Below are 9,779 nucleotides of genomic sequence, written 5' to 3'. Positions count from 1 at the left end.
AACTGATATGAAAACAGACAGAACTTTAATACAACTGCATACAGATCTCTTGGAAAAAAATGNTGGGTGCAGCTCTGAAAGTGGCCACATATCAAAGGAAAGGCCACAATGTAACGATTCTGAGCAGGAAACTCCAGACACATGTGAAACTGATTGTCAAATATCTTGTTGTAAAAACTGATATGAAAACAGACAGAACTTTAATACAACTGCATACAGATCTCTTGGAAAAAAATGCCAATATGACTTCACAGCATTCAAATTACAGTGCATGTGATGCTTCAAACATAATAGTGTACCTCAGTTTTTTTAAATGAATTAGGTCCTGAAAGTCAAACTAAAGCACCGTAACACCACAAGATGTAAATATGACATGCTGACGTTCTCTTATATTTTTGACATACCACAGTTTCCATAATGATGTCTCAAATGAAACCTCAAGTTGGTGACCACTATGACTGCGAAACTTGGAAAGAATATGCTTTGTTATTACTCTGTTCCATTTATCAACTTTCACTTTTTTTATTTAAGTCAATTCAAATTAGTGTAAAGAATGATTTATGCACACAATTAGTACTTACCAAAATATGGACAGATCTGATGTCTCCACCAAAATCTCATCTAAATAATCTACCATTTTGGAATGGAAAACTACTGTGTCCAGAAGAGATGCCAATTCATGATTTTCTGACAATACAAGTTGAGCCTTGTTCAAAGAAGTGTATGCCTGAAATCTTATCCAATCAAGTTGAATTGCTCGAAAATCGAACATCTCATTTTCTTCAACTGAAAATATCAGTGACACTCAGTTCAATTTCATTAATATCCACATATGGAAATTTTTTTGTACCGATCCACATATGGGTTAATATGTTAACAGTAAGGATATAAATGTACTGCTTCTATCAACGCAAATTCAAATATTCTTTTGGCAATTGAATATGTTTGAGAACATAAATAGGTAATTTATTTTATTGAACCAAACTGCTAGAAGCAAGTTATGTTTTTTATGGTATTTATTTCTCTTCTTTAAATGCTTTTGCTTTCAATAGGCTCCAACAGAGCTTAACAGCATACAGTTAAATGTCATTACAACAAACTTCAGACCTCACAAATACATTCATAAACAAGAAATTTCTCTTAAATTAAAATGTGATGTATAAAAATTATGCACAAATATAATATATATACATAAAATGTATCAATTTTTGTAACAAAGCATTATAATCTCAAATTCATCCACCTACAAGCTAAAGGTGGGCAATGCTGTACATAAACATACTTTTATAGAATATGGAACTATAAATCCTTAACCAAATTTAATGATAAAAAATTACATTAATTCGATACAAACTGTAAAATAATTTTACACAGCAGCCACACGTAATGGCTACAATTAATTATAACAATATTGCGGGGTTTCACAACTTATAACCCTATTCGCAATATTCAATTCACTCTATTGTCAGTAGTCTACACGTTTCATAGTACGGGAGCTATATAAGTGTTACTGTATCACACACTCCCAATCAATTCTCAGTTATCACAAACTGTCACTGATTATCACACACTTTCACTCGTAACTCGCCGCTGGCTAGATTCCAACTCTGCTCGCAGGCTGCTGCCTTGAGGACTGTTGATAACACACTGGCTTTCGCTTGCTGCTCAGCTGGCTTATATTCCGTTCGCTGTTACCTGTTGCCCATATCAACAGCGTCGTTGTGTGCCACGTAACAGTGTCCGCGTATAGCCTAGCAACGCTGTTACCTCACGCCGTCTTACGTCACCGCTGTTGACTCATGTTGCATAGCTACCAGGACGCTGGGACTCAGCTAACTTCGGCTCCGCTCGGCGCGTCAGCTCCGGGGGTGGGGTCCAGCTAGCGCGACACGTCACAATACTTATAGAGCATTTGATGGNTCGGGGCCGCTCGCGCGGCGCGCCTGGCGCCCGCGGCGGGGGCGGCGCGTCGGGGGGGGGGGGTCCAGCTAGCACGACACGTCGCAATATTTTTAGCCTCTTGAGGAATAGGATTTAAATTCCAAGACACTCTCCACGGCCTCACTTTTTCAAGAGGGCTGGATGTCCTTATAAATAGGAAGTTCTTTTTAAATTTTGTTTTGTTTCATATTTTAAATTCAAACTGAATAAAAAACTAGGCTCATACATTAATATTAACAACAGATAATTTTACAGGAAAGGGTATGACATATTTTATGTAGAATTTGTGGAGATTATATGATGGATTAAGCTAATCTGATTGGCTACATCAACCCACCTCACCAAATATGTGTAATCTTGTAAACAGAATATGATTACTGACATTATACAATTACCTTGTTTCACAGACAGGCCCTGAATGGTGTTGCAAATGGAAGACAGAATGATACTTTCATCTTCAGGGCACACTTGTAGATTCCGAACCATCTGGTTTAGAGAAATGGCATCATAACCTGTAAGGTACTGGACATAGTAACGCTGCACGACTTGGCTGTACTTCTGAACCAGAACTGCACATATAAAAAAAGGCTATTCATAGAAGCTAACTGCTTTACAGTCTATGTCAAACTGAAGAGCCACACACACACATGATATGGCTGATTTTACAATGTAATATTCTATTTCTAGCAAAAGCAACCCTAAAGACCTTTTTTCATACGAGTGACTGCATATTCATTACCAAAAGTTTAAAATGATGGCATGTTTCTAATTCCACAACGTTATCAGTTTCAATATTTCAAATTTTCTTCCCTAATGGAATACCTCAGAACAAGTATTTTGATTACTAGGTTTTTGGACTTCTTCCATCATCTGGAATTCTAGGTGATAGAGGACACGACATTTCAGAAACTGAATCTGTTTGTCTGGTCCAGTGATTGAGATTAGCTCTTTCTAAGGGGCCCAACTGAGTAGGTGTCTTCCTTTCTCACCTGAAGATGGAAATAGATCCAGTTTCCAAAACGTTGTGTCCTCTATTACCTAGAATTCTGGATGATGGAAAAAGTCCAAAAACCCAGTAATTCTGTCATCCCCCATCGTCAGAAGCCTTTAGAATTTACGAGTATTTTGGTACGTACACTTTGTGACATTATAGTAATGTCCACAAGAACAGAACCTATACACGGATTCTGCATTGAAATACCACTGATAATATGCCCAGAACACTACACTGGCATTTACGTAGGCAAGTCAAATGAAAACCTTAAATATTTTTTTGAGTATTATTTATTGTGCACAAGTGGTACAAAGCTGTATCACTTTTCAACATAATCTCCCCCACGCTCAATGAAAGTCCTCCAGCACTTACAAAGTGCATGAATTCCTTTAGAAAAAAATTCTTTTGGTAGTCCGCGCAACCACTCATACACCACGTGGTGTACCTCTTCATCAGAACATAAATAATAAAAAACTGGTATTTGAAAAGCAGTTACAGGCCAGCCGACACTTTTTGGCCGGTGTCCTTCACTGTCAGGGCATGAGAGCGAGTCTATGCTATGTACTTACTTCGTCTGCAGAGAGAACATTCGTAGGCTGGCTGCTTGTGAGGTTGGAAGTTGCTCTCCGACTGCAGGATGAATTTAACTGGAACTTTAGTCCTATCAGACACAATTCAGGCTTTTTAACATCCTATTATGATGAACTAATTTACTCACAGTATGCTGCACTACACTAGCAACGTTAAATTAAAATACACATAAACCTAACACAATACTAATTATTTGTCTAACAGTTCCACTCCAGACAAGTCACTGTTTTCACCGAGTTCATTTGTATCATTATCACTGGAGTCGCTGTCACTGCTGTCTTCAGAACATCGGATGATAATTCTTTCTATAGTGTTCTTTCTAATTCCCTCTTTTTCGATATATTCCTTTTCATTATTTTCAGTGCGGTTGCAAACTTCTTCCCAATTTTCTATGCCAAATTCACTGAACAATTTCTCACACTTCTTTGCCATGTCATCCAAATGAAATGAGACATTTTCTGCCCCTATTGACTGCTTAACATCAGCCCAAACGAGTTCAATCGGATTCAAGTCTGGATGATAAGGTGGAAGTGGTAATACCGTGCATCCATATGCAGCCATTATGTTGTCCATTACGAAGTTCTTGTGGAGGGGTTTATGTGCCTTTATCAGGTCACAGAGCTGAATTTTGAGCATTCTGTTATGAAATGGCACATTGCTCACTGTAAGCCACTCCATCATCTTGGCCTTCATGGTCTGGCTGGTGGGCGCCTTATTAAACTGCACGTTGTGATATAAGAACTGATTTTGGAGGCAAATTTGCAATAAGTTTTTCTGTTAGCCACTTCTGATAATTTGTCGCGTTCATTTCATTATGATAGTCCCTGGTCTTGAGATGAGATTTAAATATCAACAATGATTCGGGAATGAAGCCAGTTCTGCCTCCCGCGTGAACAATAATCAGCCTCTAGCCCTTTGATACGGGTGGCATGTACCCTGATGGAGTGTCATCTGTCCAGTTTTTAGGTCTGGTGTGACTGCTGTGAATGAAGGTCTAGTCCTCATAAATTATAGTCTGACCTTCCTCCCTGTACTTCTTTATTGCATGAAAATATGCTACTCTCTTCAACCTAATGTCATCCCTCTCGATCAAGGCGCCCATTATTTCGCGTTTTCTTCCATTTAAAACCCATCTTCCGTAAAATCAATTTCAGGCTGGTACTACCTCCCTTGAAATTTACGGTTTCCCTGAGTTTTGGAAGTAGTTTCCTCACAGCAGGCACAGTGTCTTCTTGGGTGTAGAAACCATACATTGTCCGTCGAATCACAGATATATCAAATTATCTGGATTTGTTATCCATTTAGGTACACAATGCTGCTTACTGGGAGTTCCAAACATAGCGCCTTCTTTTTCACATCGAGAACCTTCATTCAGAATTCTCCGTAATCTTCTTTCTGAAACTCCGGTTGACCTTACTACTCTCTCTTGTACCTTTCTTAACGGTATCAAAACATGACCTGCAGCCGCTTCACTTTTCATAAATGAATGGATGTTATTTACAACCTCTTGGGTCTGGCTGTGCAATGATTCATTACCAAGTTTTGACTGAATAAATGGCATCTGTTTTCTTTTTAAGTGTGTTACTGCCTGGAAAGTTAATATATCAATTAAAAACAAGCATCTGGCACATGGGAAAAGCACACAGTATCTACTAGTAACAGTGATCCTATGAGCTCAACATCTCCCTTCTTACTGAGGCAACATAGTGTCGCTGCGCATGCTCACCAATCTTAGGCTCGCTGACTTGAGTCAGACCACTGCGCATCAGAGATCCACCAGCCAAAATCGGCCATCCCACCAATACAACACACTCCAAACAACTTCAAATACATATATTAAAATAAACAGACAATGGAGGATGTTCTTGTTACAGAAGCCAGGTTCCCAGACGAACATAATTTCCAGTAACATGACTAAGCAATAAATGACCATCTGCAGGAGGGCACAGTAAAGAAAATGATGTCAAAAAAGAGGTAAAATCTTACCTCGTAATTCCTCCATATGAAAGAGCAATTCTGGTAACTGATGATCAACCAAATCTTCTGCTGTTTTTCCTTTGCTTTTCTGTTGTGGTGGATTATCACTGTGTCGCAAGAGCCAGTATACTTCATCTCTCGCACAACAAAGTCCAATAAATATCAGCAATGCCTGACAACAATATATTAAAATAAAGACACATTAAAAATTGTGAAACATCCACTTATCCCTGGGAAGGACTGGACAGAATGAAGCACAATTTTGGCAAACTTGTGTGAGTGTGCATGCATATGCGGCGGTGGTGGTAGTGACAATTATATGAATATTTCATGCCTCTGGAATGAACAACGTATAAATGCAAATAGTAAGTAAAAGTAAGTAAACGTAAAGGCATCCCTGTAACAGGCCATGGACGCCCATAGGGTTGTGAGATGTTGAGGTTCCCACACTTTCTAGACAATTGGCTAATAGATGGCAGCATGGTAGTCAGCCTTATGGGCCAACTGCCCTTTACCCCCAAGAACATTCCAGGAATATTCCTGGTACTCATATCTGTTAGAGGCTGAGTCAACCCCAGGCTCATAGTGCAGCTGGAAGGATGAGGTAAATTGAAAAAAATTCAATGACCTCATCAGGATCTGATCCCATGATCTTCCAGCTTGTAGCATAGTGCCCCTAAATGCAAATGGTGTATATGGAAAGGTCCCTGGACTGTTATTGTTGTAACTTGCCTCAGTGAAAGAAGATGAGAGGGGAGGCCAAGGTCACAGTTCCGCAAGCCTGTTGCATCCATGACCGAAACCCTTGAAATGCTTCATGAGGCTTTTGGAGAACATTCTTTAAGCTGAACAATGGTTTCTGAATGGCATTCATGATTCAAGGCTGGTTGCGTGTCAGCTGAAGATGACGAATGTTCGGGGCGACAAAGCACCAGCAAAATGACATAAAAGTTGAAAAAATTTGGGAACTCATCCACAAGGACCGTCATGGAACAACCCATGAGCTTGCCGAGACTGCTGGGATCAGTTATGGAGTCTGCCAGGAGATCTTAACAAAAAATCTGAATATGCACACCATGTCATGAAGTTTCTTCCCAGACTCTTGACAAATGAGCAAGAGCAACAGTGCATAAAACATGTCTTGAGCTATGAAAGGCCAACAGGTACCCAACTTTTATCTCAAGGATTATAATAGACGACAAAAGTTGGATTTACGGTTATGACCCAACAACCACCGGAGTGGAAGAGCCCAAAATCACCTAGAGCAAGAGAGGCAACACAGGTCCAGAGTTCAACAAAGAGCATGCTCATTGTTTGTTTTATGTGAACGGGCTTTTTCACTGTGAATTTATTCCTCCTAATGCTATGGTAAACTCTGACTTTTATTGTGACATTTTGAGATGCTTGAGAGAAAATGTGAGATGAAAAAGACCAGAAATTTGCTGCAACCAAACTGGCTCCATCATGACAACACGTCTGTCCACATGTCCCTGAAAATATGATTATCATTCCCCATCCTCCCTAATTGTTGGACTCAGTGCCCTGTGATTTCCATTGTTTCCTAAACTGAAAATGAACTGAAGGGACAACATTTTGAAACAGTTTCTGACATCCAAAGGGAATTGCAAGTGGCACTCAACAGCATTAAGGAAAGTAACTTCCACAGTGCTTGTGAAGCATGGAAAGAATTATGGGATTGCTGTATACTAGGGTGACCAACTTTCGGTCATGAATTTTAGGGAGATTTAGTCAGGACAAATTTTGCACATTTTTAGCTGCGCGGCGTCAGTCCAGCAAACGTTCATGGAATGGATAATATTAAACAAAACAATTAATTTACATTGTATATAATATACAGGTCACAATATAGAATAAATTTTACAAATTTTCATGTTTGTTAGTCCTAACCTATATGTATTTGTCCACTAATGCTGCAGAACTAAGCATTTTTTTATCTTATTGTGCAAATTTCAAAAACTCTTTACAACTATAGTCATAATTAATTGCTACCATTAGCTCTGACTTAATTAGTTCTAAGCTGCTTTGATTTCTCTGATCAGTACATTTATTGCTCATCAGTGAAAAAATTCTTTCAGTACCACATTCAGAACACTTTTTGCACTAGAAAACTCTTCATACAGGCTGTCCTCATTTACATAATCAAGATTAAATTCTTTTACAATGGTTTGAAAATGTCTGAAAGAAAGTTCAGTGTTTAAATTTAATGGCAAAAGACAATGGACAGGATTTGCATTTGATAACTCAAAATTCTTGGAAATGTACTTTTGCAAGCAACAGTAGAAATTAACAAAATCATCTCTCGCACATTTCTGCAGGGGTGGACTCAAACAGTTTAAAATTTTTTCCATGCAGTACCAAAAAACCTGTCCTCTATCCTCTGCTGAATTTTATTGCCTACACATTGCATTACACTGTAGCATTCCATGATGCTAAGATTAGCAGTTTCAAGAATTTTGGCAGATTGAACAAGTACTGCACCAATGTTGGAAAAAAAAAAATTAAGATATGCCTCAATAACACACTCCTTTTCTGAATCTTTATCACTGAAATGTTTTTTTAATATTTTTGGACCATCATTCACACTTTTGAAATAACTCTTAATAGGTAACCAGTTTTGTATTAATCTGTCCACAGCTGATGTTAGGGAAATCCAATGAGTGGGCACATGACGAACAATCTCCAACCACTTGGCATCAACAAGATCAAAGAATGACTTCAACTCCTCTTCTTTTTGCTGATACCGAAAAGTGTCATTATATTTTTAAGATGATCATTTCAATATCCACATCTAATCCATCAGATGCATGTTTTGTGGCATTATGCAATATATGATCTGAGCAGTTTGCTTTAAGCACATTTTTGTTATCTTCTTGTAGTAGTTTTGAACAGAGAATTATGCTTCCCATAATTCACATTTGCATTATCTGCACAATATGAAGTTAGATATTTTATATCTAACTTGTGTGTATCAAGTGAAGACTTGATCAAATTATGGGTAGCATTAGCTGTTTCATCAGTTTGTTCAATGAAGTACAGGAGCCTATTTTTAACACCACTAAGATGGTGAAAATACCTCACAACCAGTGGGAATATCTTTCTATTTTTGTGGTTGGAGGCATCAGTTGCAATAGAGAAAATGTTGCTTGATTTTGCTGGATCCTTCAACACATCGATGAGGTCTGGCACACTTCTTGGCGCTAGGACATTTTTCACAATAGCCTCTGCCTTTGTTCGGCCACAGGACATCTTCTTAGCCAAGTTAAGAGTCGTGGAAAATATCCTTCGATAACTTACTTCCATATTTCATACTTCTGTAGCCGATGTTATGTTTTACAGTATGGAAAACCAATGCTAGCTCACCTGCAACGTTTTTGAAGTCTTTGCTGCTGTTCCCGAAAAAGAGGTCTAAATTTGAATAGGTCTTCACGTCCCTTTCCTTTCGTTTATGCTCTTCTGTGCAAGAATGTTGTCTGCAGTCGGTATTACCCCCATGAGCGATGCTGAGCTCACGTTTTCAAAGTATACAATAAGCTCTGTAAACGTTGGAGGGCACGAATTTAACCATATTGTTCTTCCCATTTTCTCAAGTAAACACACAAGTATTTAGTTTTCTTCTTAGGTGGAGTTCTTGCATTGTTGCTTCCACTTTCACTACTCATTATGAAAATGGATTCAAGTTGGTAATTATTTAAGAGCACGAGGATGAACACGTCAACAAGAAAGAACAGAAAATATTACAATACCTGTATCGGATATTCCGCTATCGATTATTATAGGTAATTTTTCGATATTTATCGATGAGTACCTCCAAGTCTAACTGTCGATGATAATAACAGTCTATATCGGAATATATTTGGCGGGAATATTATACAATTTAAATTTTGCGATCTTGATTGTTAATGAAATATACGGGAGATATAGAAGGGCGGGAGGATCCAAAAAAATTAGCTCTAATACGGGAGATCCAGGGAAATACGGGAGAGTTGGTCACCCTACTGTATACATTCCCAAGGAGGCTGTTTTGAATTGAATTGAATTTATTTACATTCTATAAATCCTAAGCAGGTTAGTACCTTTGGATACAGAACAAGTCAAAAGGTTACATACATAAGTACAGGCAATTTTAGCTTAAAAATTAATATAACTTAATTTTACATCATTCTCTATTTACATTGAAGTATTCATCTAAAGAGTAGAAGGAATGAGCATGTAGATAATTCTTTAACTCTGATTTAAACTTTTTAGTATCATTGCC

The 9,779-nt window shown here is 38.2% G+C and overlaps 1 pseudogene; it reads right to left on the bottom strand.

Annotated features, from left to right (window-relative positions):
- Positions 1-69: 69 nt before the first annotated feature.
- Positions 70-9,779, bottom strand: part of LOC111869496 — a 46,404-nt pseudogene continuing 36,694 nt past the window's right edge.

The sequence above is a fragment of the Cryptotermes secundus genome, unplaced genomic scaffold (genome assembly GCF_002891405.2).
Source record: "Cryptotermes secundus unplaced genomic scaffold, Csec_1.0 scaffold2355, whole genome shotgun sequence".
Taxonomy (NCBI): domain Eukaryota; kingdom Metazoa; phylum Arthropoda; class Insecta; order Blattodea; family Kalotermitidae; genus Cryptotermes; species Cryptotermes secundus.
The sequence above is the reverse complement of the archived record's forward strand: the minus strand, read 5'-3'. Positions and strand labels throughout refer to the sequence as shown.